Raw genomic sequence first — 13,797 nt, forward strand, 5'->3', positions numbered from 1 at the left:
CGCATATGCCACAAAAGTCCTGCAGAAATAAAATGGAACTTGGCAGTAGGGAATAGTAACCAAGGGCCCCCATTTTTCAAAGAGAGAGTTTAATTATTTTGTTTCTCTCTCTCATTTTCTCTTTCCTCATTTTCCCCAATTTCTATTTAGGCCTTTAGGATTACAGATATAGCCTTTTACCTGCCCTTCACCAGACACTCCCTACAGAACAAGTTCATGTAACTACATGCTTACGAGATCCCGAAAGGAATTCTAACCCACCAGCAGGTTGCCTCGAGAGATAACAGTCAATTTACAACCAGTAGTATGCCTGCCCATGAAGATGCCAGCAGTCACCAGCTTGACCTCCCTGTAGATAAGACACTAAGCTAACATGCAGACCCCTCACCTGCTTGCTTGCCCACCACCCACATGCTGTTCATGTTAGGTACGCTTTAAATGTGCTCAAATTCTTCTCCAAAAGTGAAGTGATACCCTAAAAGCAGGAAGCCGGCAATTTTTCCCCTAAGCTAGCTTTGAAATACAAAGTCACTTTCTTTATACCAAACCTCACTCTTAGTAGTTGGACTCTGCAAGTGGTGAGTGACTGAACCAGCATTTTGATTACGCTATAAAGAAATACCTGAGGCTGAGTAATTTACAAAGAAAAGGAGGTTTATTTTTTCCTGTAGTTCCAGCAGGCTGTACAGGAAACACAGTGCTGGTATCTGCTTCAGGTGAGGGCCTTAGGAAGCTTACAGTCATGACAGAAGGTGAGGGGGAGCCAGCATGTCACACAGTGAGAGAAGCAGCAAGAGAGAGAAGAGGAACTCCCAGGCTCCTTTAAACAACCAGATCTTGTGTGAACTAACTGAGCAGGAACTCACTAATCATCAAGAGTATGATGCTGAACCATTCATAAGGGATCCAGTCCCATGACCCACACCCCCGCGACTAGGCCCACCTCGAACATGGGTGCTCACATTTCAGCTCCACATTTCAGCATGATATCTGGAGAGGACACAAATCCAAACCATATCAAGAGGTTGGGGAACGATTCTAATACAGCTATACAATTCTTCCCCGTATCTCCTCATTGTCTTTTTTCCTACCTGATGAAGTGATTCCAAGACCAGGGGGATGGACTGTGCCCTTCACTTCATCTGGCACCGTTGGGGTTGACAGTGAATGCTACCATGTTTCCTCGTGGTTAGAATAGCTCTGTATTTTTATCTCTATGTAACCTCAGCCTGTATCAGTGGGACTGAGCTGAGAGGAAGGCACTTGGTAGAACAGTATTGCTAGCAGTACTGTAGATCAAGATGGGTTGAGCATAGCATCCTCCCAAAGGTGGAGAGTTTGAGTAAAAATAAATGTCAAAGGGAGAGAAGGAGAAATAATAGCTGAGGATAAAAGAATAAATAAGTGGATTATGCAATGAGAGAAGCCTTAATGGGAAGTATTTAGGTCATGAGGGTTCCACTCTTATGAATGGGTTAATGTGGATTATAAAAGAGCTTGAGGCTCTTTTTGAGAGAGATCAAAGTTTGATCTCTCTCACCATGTGAGAGATATTATGGTACAGCCAGAAGGCCCTCACCAGATGCCAGCCCCCTGAACTTTCTGGCCTCCAGAACTATGAGTCAAATAAACTTCAATTGTTTATAAATTACTCGGTTTGTGGTATTCTGACTTAGCAGCACAAAATGGAATAAGACAAAAAATTGATGCCAATAAGTGGGGGTGTTGATGTAACAAACACCTGAAAATGTGGAAGTGACTTTGGAACTGGATAATGGGCAGAGGCTGAAAGAATTTGGAGAAATAGGCTAGAAAAAGCCTTTATCACTATGAACAGAGCATTAGGGACCCATTTTGTTGAGGGCTCAGAAAAAGAGAACTGGAGGGAAAATCTGGATTTTTTTTTTTTTTTTTTTTTTTTTGAGACAGAGTCTCCCTCTGTCACCCAGGCTGGAGTGTAGTGGTACTATCTCAGCTCATGGCAACCTCTGCCTCTCAGGTTCCAGTGATTCTCCTGCCTCAGCCTCCTAAGTAGCTGGGATCACAGGCACACACCACCACAACTGGAGACTTTTTTATTAGTAGTGGAGATGGGGTTTCACCATGTTGGCCAGGCTGGTCTCAAACTCCTGACCTCAGGTGATCTGCCTGCCTTGGCCTCACAAAGTGCTGGGATTACAGGCATGGGCCACTGCGCCCGGCCAAAATCTGGAATTTCTTAGGTATCACTTAAGTGGTAATAATTAGAATGCTGGTCAAAATATAAACAGTAAAAGCTACTCTGACAAAGTATTAGATGGAACTGAGGAACAAGGCATTGGAAGCTGGAGTTAAAGGCCATTCTTGTTAAATGGTTGCAAAGAACTTGTCATAATTTTGTTCATATCCTAGGACTTTCTGGAAGGCAGAACTTTGGAGAAATAGGATTTCTGGCAAGCTAGGACCTTGAGGGCTACATTTTCAAAAAAAGGCATATACAAGATCTCAGAATTGGCTACCCTGGGCTACCTCAAGACTCTGCTCTCCACATTCTGGTGCAGCACTCTTTGGTCACCCCAGCCTTGGCTCAACTGGGCTCAAGTTCTGCTCAACCTACTGCTTCCTAAAGTAGAAGCAGTAAACTCTGCAGCATGCACGTGGTGCTAATTCTAGAGGTGTGCAGCACCCAAGAGCTGTGGCTCCCTGGTGGCCTCCAGGTCCCAGCTTGCCTCTAAGATTTTTCTGAACTACCTTCAAGCTCATTTTCCAATTGCTTGATGACTAGAACCTGGCTTTCTTTCATCCATATTAATCTCTTTAGGAAATGGTCACTTTTTTTTTTTTTTTGAGACGGAGTCTGGCTCTGTTGCCCAGGCTGGAGTGCAGTGGCCGGATCTCAGCTCACTGCAAGCCCCGCCTCCTGGGTTCATGCCATTCTCCTGCCTCAGCCTCCCGAGTAGCTGGGACTACAGGCGCCCGCCACCTCGCCCGGCTAATTTTTTTTGTATTTTAGTAGAGACGGGGTTTCACCGTGTTAGCCAGGATGGTCTCGATCTCCTGAACTCGTGATCCGCCCGTCTCGGCCTCCCAAAGTGCTGGGATTACAGGCTTGAGCCACCGCGCCCGGCCAGGAAATGGTCACTTTGCCACACCATTAGCATTCTCTCCTGAACATACTTCTTTATTCTTTACATGGCCAAGTGTTGCAGGAAGTCAGGGACCCCGAACGGAGGGACTGGCTGAAGCCGCAGCAGAAGAACATAAATTGTGAAGATTTCATGGACATTTATTAGTTCCCCAAATTAATACTTTAATAATTTCTTATGTCCGTCTTTACTGTAATCTCTGAACATAAATTGTGAAGATTTCATGGACACTTATCACTTCCCCAATCAATATCCTTGTGATTTCCTATGCCTGTCTTTACTTCAGTCTCTTAATCCTGTCATCTTCATAAGCTGAGGAGGATGAATGTCGCTTCAGGACCCTGTGATTGTGTCAACTGCACAAATTGTTTGTAGAGCTTGTGTGTTTGAACAATATGAAATCTGGGCATCTTAGAAAAAGAACAGAATAACAGCGATGTTCAGGGAACAAGGGAGGTAACCTTGAACTGGCCACCGGTGAGCCGGATGGAACAGAGCTATATTTCTCCTCTTTCAAAAACAAATAGGAGAAATATCGCTGAATTATTTTTCTTAGCAAGGAACATCCCTGAGAAAGAGAATGTGCCCTGAAGGTAGGCTTATAGACGGCCCCTTTAAGGCGTGCTGTCTTTTATGGTCGAAGCCGAAGGGATGAAATAAGCCCTGGTCTCCTGTAGCGCTCCCAGGCTTATTAGGACGAGGAAAATTCCCGCCTAATAAATTTTGGTCAGACAGATTGTCTGCTCTCAAACCCTGTTTCCTGATAAGATGTTATCAACGACAATGCGTGCCCGAAACTTCATTAGCAATTTTAATTCCCCCCCCCCATCCTGTGGTCCTGTGATCTCCCCTGCCTCCACTTGCTTTGTGATATTTTATTACCTTGTGAAGTATGTGATCTCTGTGACCCACACCCTATTCGTGCACTCCCTCCCCTTTTGAAAATCGCTAATAAAAACTTGCTGGTTTTATGGCTCGGGGAACACCACAGATCCTGCCGACATGTGATGTCTCCCCCAGACACCCAGCTTTAAATTTCTCTCTCGTGCTCTTTCCCTTGATTTTTCAACCCAGCTGAGACACCTAGGAAATAGAAAAGAACCTGTGTTAAACATTGGGGGTGGGATTCCCCTGATAGCCAAGCTTAGGGTTTTCATCTTTCCATTCTGATTCCCTTTTAATTATAAATTCTGTCTTTAAATAATTTCTCCCTTCTCTCATTTTACTCTAAGAGGAAAAAAAAACAACCATGCCACACTTGGCTTGACTGGTAGATTTCAAAGGATGCTATGGAAAACTTGGGGGCAGAAACCTTCCACTGGGGCAAAGCCACCACAGAGAGTCCCCCATTAGGGCAATGCCTTGTGTAGCCACAGGGGTGGGGCTGCCACTGAGACCCCAGGACTGTTGAACTACCAGTGTGCCATGCCAACCTGGAAGACACACAGGAATTGAGACAGAGCAGGGATGGGGTTTGGCTTCAGTTCATCCCCGCTGGAGCATTCTTTCATGCATTCTCACTGATCACAAAACCCACACCACCACCTCATTGATTCCATATCTGTGAATAGTCCCTTTACTTAATTCCAGGACCTGGCCTTAGGAGATCCGAAATATTGAACCAAGGTTGTTGAGTGTCCCACCTTGGGAAGGAATGGTGAACAATTGATTTACAGCCTTGCTGCTATTGGCCAAACCAGCTGGTTAAGACAAGCATCGCAACCAGATATCCTGACCTGTGTACGCTACTCCTCACGTGCGGTGCCTGACCCAGCCTCCATACCCTACCCCTGATGTCAATTCCCATGCTTTGCCTACTAAAAATTCTACACTGTCTCTTTTTGGAGGGCCAGCTAAAGGATCCTTGCACCTCCACTGTCTCCCTTGCACTGGAATACAAGCCCAGAAATGAAAACTTTGTCTGGGAAATCTGCGTGGCCCCATGTTAATTTCCATTATGTGGGTGATTCTCTGGTGACTGCAGCCAGACCATGGGATGTGAGCAGCATTTCCTCCCTGGAGAGGGAGGTTCGTGAGCCAGTGGGATGTCCAGACATGACCCCTTCGCAGCTGAGAAGTGGATGCCTGGAATGCTGGCAAAACATTTGATTCAGCGTTGTGGCAACTGGTGAGATTTTCTTCAGCTTCCTGGAGACTCCTTGCCAGCCCTGCAGGCAACACTCTCCCTCCGCTCCTGTCCCCAATTTGTTGTGTCTTTTTCCTTCTTCCTCCAGCTTCCCTTTCTTCTTTGCTTTGCATTAACTTCGTCGGCCTGACCTGAAAAGGTCCCTGTGTGGGATGGGTTGAAACAGTTGGCTCTGTCTCAATAGACATCGTGCAGGAGGGATTGAAACGGCCAGTTGGTTCCGTTGAGAGGAAACTGTCTGGCACCCTGGCTTGAACTCTGCAATCTTCTTTAAGTCTTCTGAGTTCTTTTCCTCCCGTTGCCACACTTTGTGGAGAAGGGAAGTCCGTGGGCTGCTCTGTCATCTGTCTGTTCCAGCCTGTAAGCCTACTGACTCTGTGCTGTCTTTGTGAGGAGAGAACTTGACAGCATTTGACAGGGTTTGAAGTCTGCATCGCTCACGTCCTGATCTGCTTTTCCTTTTGTGTGTTGAATTTGACACCTTTTTTTTTTTTTTTTTTTTGGAGAGGGAGTCTTGCTCTGTCGCCCAGGCTGCAGTGCAGCGGCTGGATCTCGCTCACTGCAAGCTCCGCCTCCCGGGTTCCCGCCATTCTCCTGCCTCAGCCTCCTGAGTAGCTGGGACTACAGGCGCCCGCCACCTCCTCCGGCTAGTTTTTCGTATTTTTTAGTAGAGACGGGGTTTCACCGTGTTAGCCAGGATAGTCTTGATCTCCTGACCTTGTGATCTGCCCGTCTCGGCCTCCCAAAGTGCTGGGATTACAGGCGTGAGCCGCCGCGCCCGACCCCCCCCCCCTTTTTTTTTGTCTCCATGCAACCCATTGGACAGCATCTTGCAAAAATGAGAGACTTTTGCCTATGGTTCCTTAAAACAGAGAAAGATGATTTTCCTTTGTAACACAGCTTGGCCCCCACAGCTATGGTGCAGTGAGCAGGATCATCAAAAGCCACTCTACTTTTCTGGAAGCTGCAGAGAAAGGGAACCTGGAATCCTGGAATGCCGGCAAAACAGTAAGAATTTCTTACCAGCCAGGCTTCTGGCCTTTCTCTGTGCAAGCCAGTTAAGTGAATAGTAAAAAACATTGTTTGTCTCCTCAGCAAGATTTTAATTAATGGTTAAAAAACAAAACAAAACCGTGAGCCAAACTGTGAGGCTGTAGCAAATCCGGTGTGCTTTGTGCTATGCGATTGTGTTTCTGTGTTGTTTTGTCATGGAAAGGGGTACCACAGGATAGAAGGTGGGCCTAGGACCTTGTAAGCCTGCTGTTCAAGCTGGCCCAGCAGTCTGATGAGTTTCAAACTTTGCTTCAGGTCCCAGAAACAAAAACCGGTAAGGTTTCCCTTCTGTCTTGTTTTATGTCCTTGAGAAATTGACTTTGTGACCATGTTGAGGTACTCTTTCTTGGTCTCGGCCATCTGGAGGGTGGGAGTTTTCAGGTTTACATCGGACGTCCTGTCTGGAAGAACACATGATAATGTCATGGCTAGCCTTAAGAATTCTCTCAAGCAGTTAAAAATTCTTTGCAGGCTCAGAAATGACTGCTGTAACTCCTTCTGGGAAAGGAACCAGCAACTGCTTTCTGCTGTAGCTCAGCAGCTAAGGTTTTGCCTTTTCATGATGGCATCCTGGGTTCAATTCCTGGCTTGAGAACCAAATTCTTTCTGGTTTGATGCATGTAGGACTTTTGCCATTTATTGATTCATGTTCCCTCCATGGACTGCTTCTAATTTACTGTCTCTCTCTCTCTCTCTCTCTCTCTCTCTCTCTATATATATATATATATATATGTATTTTTTTTTTTTTTCTGAGCTACATTAACAGTGATTATAAATCTTGCGAGAACTATTGTTCTGTCTTTGGAAAAACCTCATGTGTCTGTGGTTATGTCCTAATCATAGTTAAGGCTTATTGGTTTCATTTGGGAGAATATCTGAGCATGAAGCAGTTTAAAAGCCAGAGGTGTCAGCTGTCAGCTATTTGCCCTAGCTAGAATTTGGTAATGGGCAATTTAAAAGTTTTTTTTTTTTTTTGAGCTCTAGAGTTGAAAGCCAGCGTAATTTAAGAAAGATATCCAAGTTATATATATATTTAAAAGAACTTTATGCTTTTTTCTCTTATTGAATCTTGTTTCTGGAGAAATTTTTTTTTTCTTCTCAGTCAGCTGAATAATTCTCCATTGATTTCTGTCTGTTTTCTTGCCATCCTCAATGCCCACACAAAAGGACCTCAGGTATTTTCTGACAGCCTGGCGACCTTAGGAATAAGAGTGGTGGTGCCATAGACCCTGTTTTTGGAGAAACCTCTGCTTTCCTCATGGAACCCCAAGAATTTTAAGTGGACAGATCCCTCTCAAAATCGAAGGCCCTGCTCTGTTTTTCATCGATACTGAACTTTTTTGACTTTGGGGAGCATCAGAAATGACTTTTCATTATGAAAGAAGTTTTAGTCTTGACATATAGGTAGAAGATATACTTCTAGGAATGGCTCATGGCAGTTGCTTACAAGAGTGGTTATTACAGGCTAATAATTCCTTCTTCACACATTTAAATGAGAAAAGCATGCACTTGGGCACCCTTTAAGGCATGAAATGGGGGGATGGGCTGATTGACTTTGGGTTGCCCACCAGCCTTGGAGAAATGTCTTTGAGATGATATACATTGTGGAAGCATTGCACTGTCTTGTCCTGTAGCATTTCCCTCTTTTGGGGGACCCAGGATTTGGTGTAAAAATCAGATCCTTAATTCCTGGGGAACCGTTTTGCCTTTCAACTGTGCTGGCTTATGAGGCCCTACAAACTGCATGCTTTCTTGGCCCTGTTTCTTGAAAGGCTCTGCCCTAAAGCCAATAATACAATGAAAACATTTACATGTTTAAGGGAATCTTCATGTATTAGAATGTCTGCTTTTCCTGGACATCTTAGCTGAACTTTCACTCACACCAGTTTTTCTTAGTTAGGGTAAAATATAAATCCTCTGTCCTGTTTTACCTAAAAGTTTTCATTTAGAAATACAAATTTAAAGTTTTCTAGCTGACAATTGTTTACAGCAAGGAACAGGTAATCAAGAGACTGATGGTCTAAAATGGAAAATAGAAACTTAAACACTGGAAAGTAAAAAAAAAATTATAATTCTACTAGTTCTGCTTCTGTCCATTTACATGTGTTGTATGTGGAATATTTATATAAAATTAATGACTTAAAGAAAAATAAGCACTTAAATAAAATATTTTCTCGGAAAAATGGAAACTAGGGCCTTTAGTTCACATGACTTTAGTAATCTTTGGTAAATAAAGACAGTTTTAAAGATTATTGGTAAAATAAATAAGAAGTCTTCAAAATTTAGACATCTGGTTTAAATTAGGCAGATCAGATATTGTCTTTGCTAGATGCTTTATGTTTATAAACTGCTTTTATGGCTTTTGATAATTGTTCAACTTGGTTATATTAGGGTGACTCGATTCCAGGTAAGGCCTGGGTACATGGAGTTAGCCACGTCCACTAGCTGTGCTGAAAAGAGTCAGCTCTTATCTGCGGTTCTTTCCTGTGTTCTACGCTCTGCACCTGACATATAACTAAAATAATTTCCCTCCTATGTTTCTCACTAAAAATAAGAGTTATGTGCTTTTGGTAAAATATTACAAAGAGGCATAGGAGTGTGAGTTTTTAAAGAGACTGAATTTTGTCTAGTTTGGAGATGTTAAGTTCTCATTTGTAAGTGGAAGCTAAGCACTGAGTACATACGGACACAAAGAAGGGAACGACAGACACAAGGATCTACTTGAGGATGGGAGGAGGGTAAGGATCAAAAAACTACCTAGTATCATGTTTATTACCTGGGTGATAAAATAATCTGTACACCAAACCCCACAACATGCGATTTTTCTACATAACAAACCTGCATATGTGCCCCAGACCTAAAATACAATTTGAAAATAGAGATAAGATTAAATTTAAGATTTAAGGCTGGGCATGGTGGCTCATGCTATAAACCCAGCACTTTGGAAGGCCAAGGTGGGCAGAGCACCTGAGGTCAGGAGTTCGAGACCAGCCTGACCACCGTGGTGAAACCCCATCTCTACTAAAAATATAAAAATTATCCAGGCGTAGTGGTGGGTACCTGTAATCCCAGGAGGCTGAGACAGGAGAATCATTTGAACCTGGGAGGCAGAGGTTGCAGTGAGCTGAGATCATGCCACTGCACTCCATCCTGGGGAACAGAGTGTATAAAAAAAACTATAAAACATTGATCTTAGAAATGAAGTCCTGTATATGAGCAAGTTGGCCAAAATATAAAGGGGATAATTTAGTTTTTCTATGGACATCACATTAATGTAGAAAGTACACTGATGCAGACCCAGAATCTGGGCCTCTCTGCCTAAATAACAGCATTTTTATAGAGCATTAATTGGCTTTTTAATAAAAAAATTATAAAGGGCTTACAAAAATCTTACCTTATGATCAAACTAATTAAAATTGAATAGATTTATTTCTTTTTAATATAATGTTAAAAAATAGTGAAACATTTCTGTTTGCCTTTAGAGTAAACTGCAGAAGCAAAGGGAAAAAGAGGGGAGAGAGAACAGACAGATTCAGTTGGCCTCACGTTGTCTTTATTGGGTGCTGTTATTTTAAAAGGTTTTAGCCTTTTTGAAGTTTTGAGTAATAATTTAGGCTGAATGAATGATCTGTGATCTAATATTTTTGATCTCAAGTTTGTTTTTTTTTTTTTTAAGTGAAAGCAAGTTTATTAAGAAAGTAAAGGAATAAAGAATGGGTATTCCATAGGTAAAGCAGCAGCCTGCCATTTTCATGGTTATTTCTTTTTTCAAGATGGAGTTTTGCTCTTGTTACCCAGGCTGGAGTGCAATGGTGTGATCTTGGCTCACTGCAACCTCCACCTTCCAGGTTCAAGTGATTCTCCTGCCTCAGCCTTCCAAGTAGCTGGGATTAAAGGTGCCGGCCACCACTCCTGGTTAGTTTTGTATTTTTTTAGTAGAGACGAAGTTTCATCATGTTCTTCAGGCTGGTCTCAGTTATTTCTTGATTATATGCTAAATAAAGGGTATACTATTCATGAGTTTTCTGGGAAATGGGCAGGTGATTCCTGGAACTGAGAGTTCCTCCCCTTTTAGATCATATAGGGCAACTTCCTGACATTGCTATGGCATCTGTAAACTCTTTTGGCACTGGTGGGAGTGTCTTTTAGCATGCTAATGCATTATAACTAGCACATCATGAGCAGTGAGGACAACCAGAGGTTAGACTGTCATCACCATCTTGGTTTTGGTGGGTTTTAGCCGGCTTCTTTACTGCAGCCTGTTTTCTCAGCAAGGTCTTTATGACCTGTATCTTCTGCCAACCTTCTATCTCATCCTGTGATTTAGAATGCCAAACTTACTGAGAACACAGCCCAAGAAGTCTAGCCTTATCTTACCCAGTTCCTTATCAAGATAGGGGCACTCCAGTTCAAAGGCCTCTAATATTTCCTCCCTCCCTTTTTTAAGAGAACCCTTAATCCTAGGGATGGTAGATGGACAAAGATTCATCTTCTGTCACTTCTTCAGGCTGAATAGGGGTGATGCTATTTCTGACTAACTGTTAGGGTCTCTTGTATTTGGGATAGAAAGCAGCTCAGTCAGAAAGCATCAGTATGGTGAGGGACCTTCATAAATCTGAGTTCTGACAATAGGTAATAATTGGAAGATTAATAATTGTTCAATTTAAGAAAACATTCAGTAAGCTTATCCTGCATTTCTACACAGAGTACAAACGCAATATATTTCACAATAGTAAAGCAAAATAAGTAAAAATTTCCCAAGTAAACGAAATAAGGTTTTCCATGAACTCAGCAACCGTTGGAACCAAGCAGACATGGGGTGGGAACCAAGCTGACATGGGGTCATCAGTTGATTCCAATGTGCGCCCAGAACTGGAATGTTGATTCAATTTTCTTTCTTTCTTTTTTTTACATTACTCATCACTCTTGTTTCTTCTGAGCTATAGTCGGAGATCACCAGTTGATTTACACGAACAAGCAGTCAGCCTAAATTGCAGAAAAAGTCTTAAAAACAACTGATGAGACTAGAATCTAATAACGGGTGTACCCTAGTTTTTGAAACATTATTTTTTTCCTCTCTCCAGTCCCCCACTTTTACTAAAGACAAATCATAGTAAGACTGATTTACTTTATTATACTTGGCCTGATTTTTTGTATGGAGTGCAGCAAGAATAATTATTTTACATATAAGCTTTTTAAATTGGCTTTGATGGAACTATCCAGATAAGACCTTTTCAAAGCCAAGCCCAGCCATAGATTTGTTCCATAAAATCTCTGTGAGTTGAGTAAATTCCTCTCCTTTTGAGGTCCCAAGATAACCTGGGCCTCCTTGGCCTGTCAGAAAGTGACACTCTTTACTTACCACAGGTCAGGAACCCTGACCAGGAATTGCATAGACAAGGTATGAGTCATTTGCCCAAAGGGCTTTTATTGGCTCTATAAATCAAGTTTGATTTTTCTTTTAATCAGAGTCTCACTGTGTCACCCAGGCTGGAGTGCAGTGGTGTGATCTTGGCTCACTGCAAGCTCTGCTTCCCAGATTCACACCATTCTCCTGCCTCAGCCTCCTGAGTAGCTGGGACTACAGGCGCCTGCCACCACACATGGTTAATTTTTTTTGTAATTTTAGTAGACATGGGGTTTCACCATGTTAGCCAGATGGTCTGAATCTCCTGACCTTGTGATCCAACCACCCTGGCCTCCCAAAGTGCTGGGATTACAGGTGTGAGCCACCACGCCCGGCCAAGGAAAGCATGCCATTCCAGTCAAAGCCTTGGTAAAATAACCAATTTTTCCAATTGCATCCTGTGCCCACCCCCCAAAAAAATTCCTATTATACCTATGAAAATAACTATATTGCCTTAACTATAAGTTAAGAATACTCACAAATACTCTCCAAATTCTGGGGAAATCAGGTAGAGAGAAACAAATATGCTCCAATTTTTGTTCACAGGAGTATAATTTAGTCAATTGTTGAAAGCTTTCAATAGCTCAAAAGTAAAGTTTTCTTGACTCTGAAAAATAAAGCAAAGAATAAGCCACATTTTAAGCAAAAAAGTAAAAAAGATTACTTTAGTCTTCTATTAGTTCAGTCCATGTAGTTAACTCCTGTCCTGTTTGATATTCACAAACATTTCAGCTCTCCATAAGTCTTGAAAGGTTTTCCTCTACTCCAATGTCACAGTCTCCATAGTTATTAGAAACCTGCATTTAAGAACACCTGTGAAAGTCCTGTAGCTGATTATAAACCCAGCTTTTAAAGACGATCAAAACAAGGCAAAAATTATCTGAATGACAAAAAGTCTTAATTAGGACGGCCAGTATTAAAGCCACAATTGATAAGGAAATGTAGGTTACTTCTGTGGCATACAACAACTTTACATAACAATTACAACTATTAATAACATACACTAAGTTATATCACAATTATATGAGTTTCCCATAATTTTAGGACACATACCAATAACATATTTACACAAATACAGCCCAAAGAAAGCCAAACACCATTTCATATTTGACAATGTTTCCTGTATGATTTTTATACCAACTAAGACAAATTTCACCATTATATTAGTGTAATATTAATTTCAATCCCAATTCTTATTAAAACTTATAGACAAATCTAAACAATCTTAATTAGTTTGACCATAAGGTAAGATTTTCATAAACCTTTTATAATCCCCTACAATTTTTGTTAAAGAGCAGATCAGTGCTCTAAGAAAAACCTATTGTGCTTTTATTTTAATGTTCAATTTACAGAAAAACTGAATAATACACCTTTAACATTAGCCAATATATTCACACACAGAAGTTATTTTACAATTAATTTTTTATAAACCTTTCACAACTTGTTCAAACCTTTAGATTTTTCTATCTCACTTAAAACAATCTTTTAACCCTTTAAACTGGGCAAAATAAATCCAAATTCCCATGCCTTCTTATAATCTTTTACCAAAAACACATTTCACTTTCCTTACACACCTTGCATATAAAACTGTTCCTCCAGTAGTCTCAATTACATGTTACAATGTTAACTCTTAGAAACTTTTGTTTTTGGTGAAAAACCTGATAAGTAAGCAATGTTAATTATGTACTAGGTGTGGAGCCTAGGACATCAGAGAGAAGTGCAGATAACTGACTCTTTCCGAAATGCCTAGAGAGTTAACTTCACATGTCCTCAGGCTCTACCTCACTGTAAAGCAGGTAAGTTATACAGTTACGAGTCATAGTGGCATTTTATGGAACATCTAAGAGGCCTAATAACATTTACATTGTACATTTCTTGCATAAATTTCCTTTCACGAATCCTTTCATGACTTAAAAAGACATGCTTGGACTTTCTGACTTGTCCTAAACATCCCTCTTTTTAAACAATGAATCATTTTACTTTAAATCAAGAATTTGCCATACAAGATCATTTCTTGTATAAAATATCTTTTCTTTATTAACCTTCTTTTCATAGCTATGGGGCAT

Source organism: Macaca fascicularis, chromosome 7 (genome assembly GCF_037993035.2).
Source record: "Macaca fascicularis isolate 582-1 chromosome 7, T2T-MFA8v1.1".
Classification (NCBI taxonomy): domain Eukaryota; kingdom Metazoa; phylum Chordata; class Mammalia; order Primates; family Cercopithecidae; genus Macaca; species Macaca fascicularis.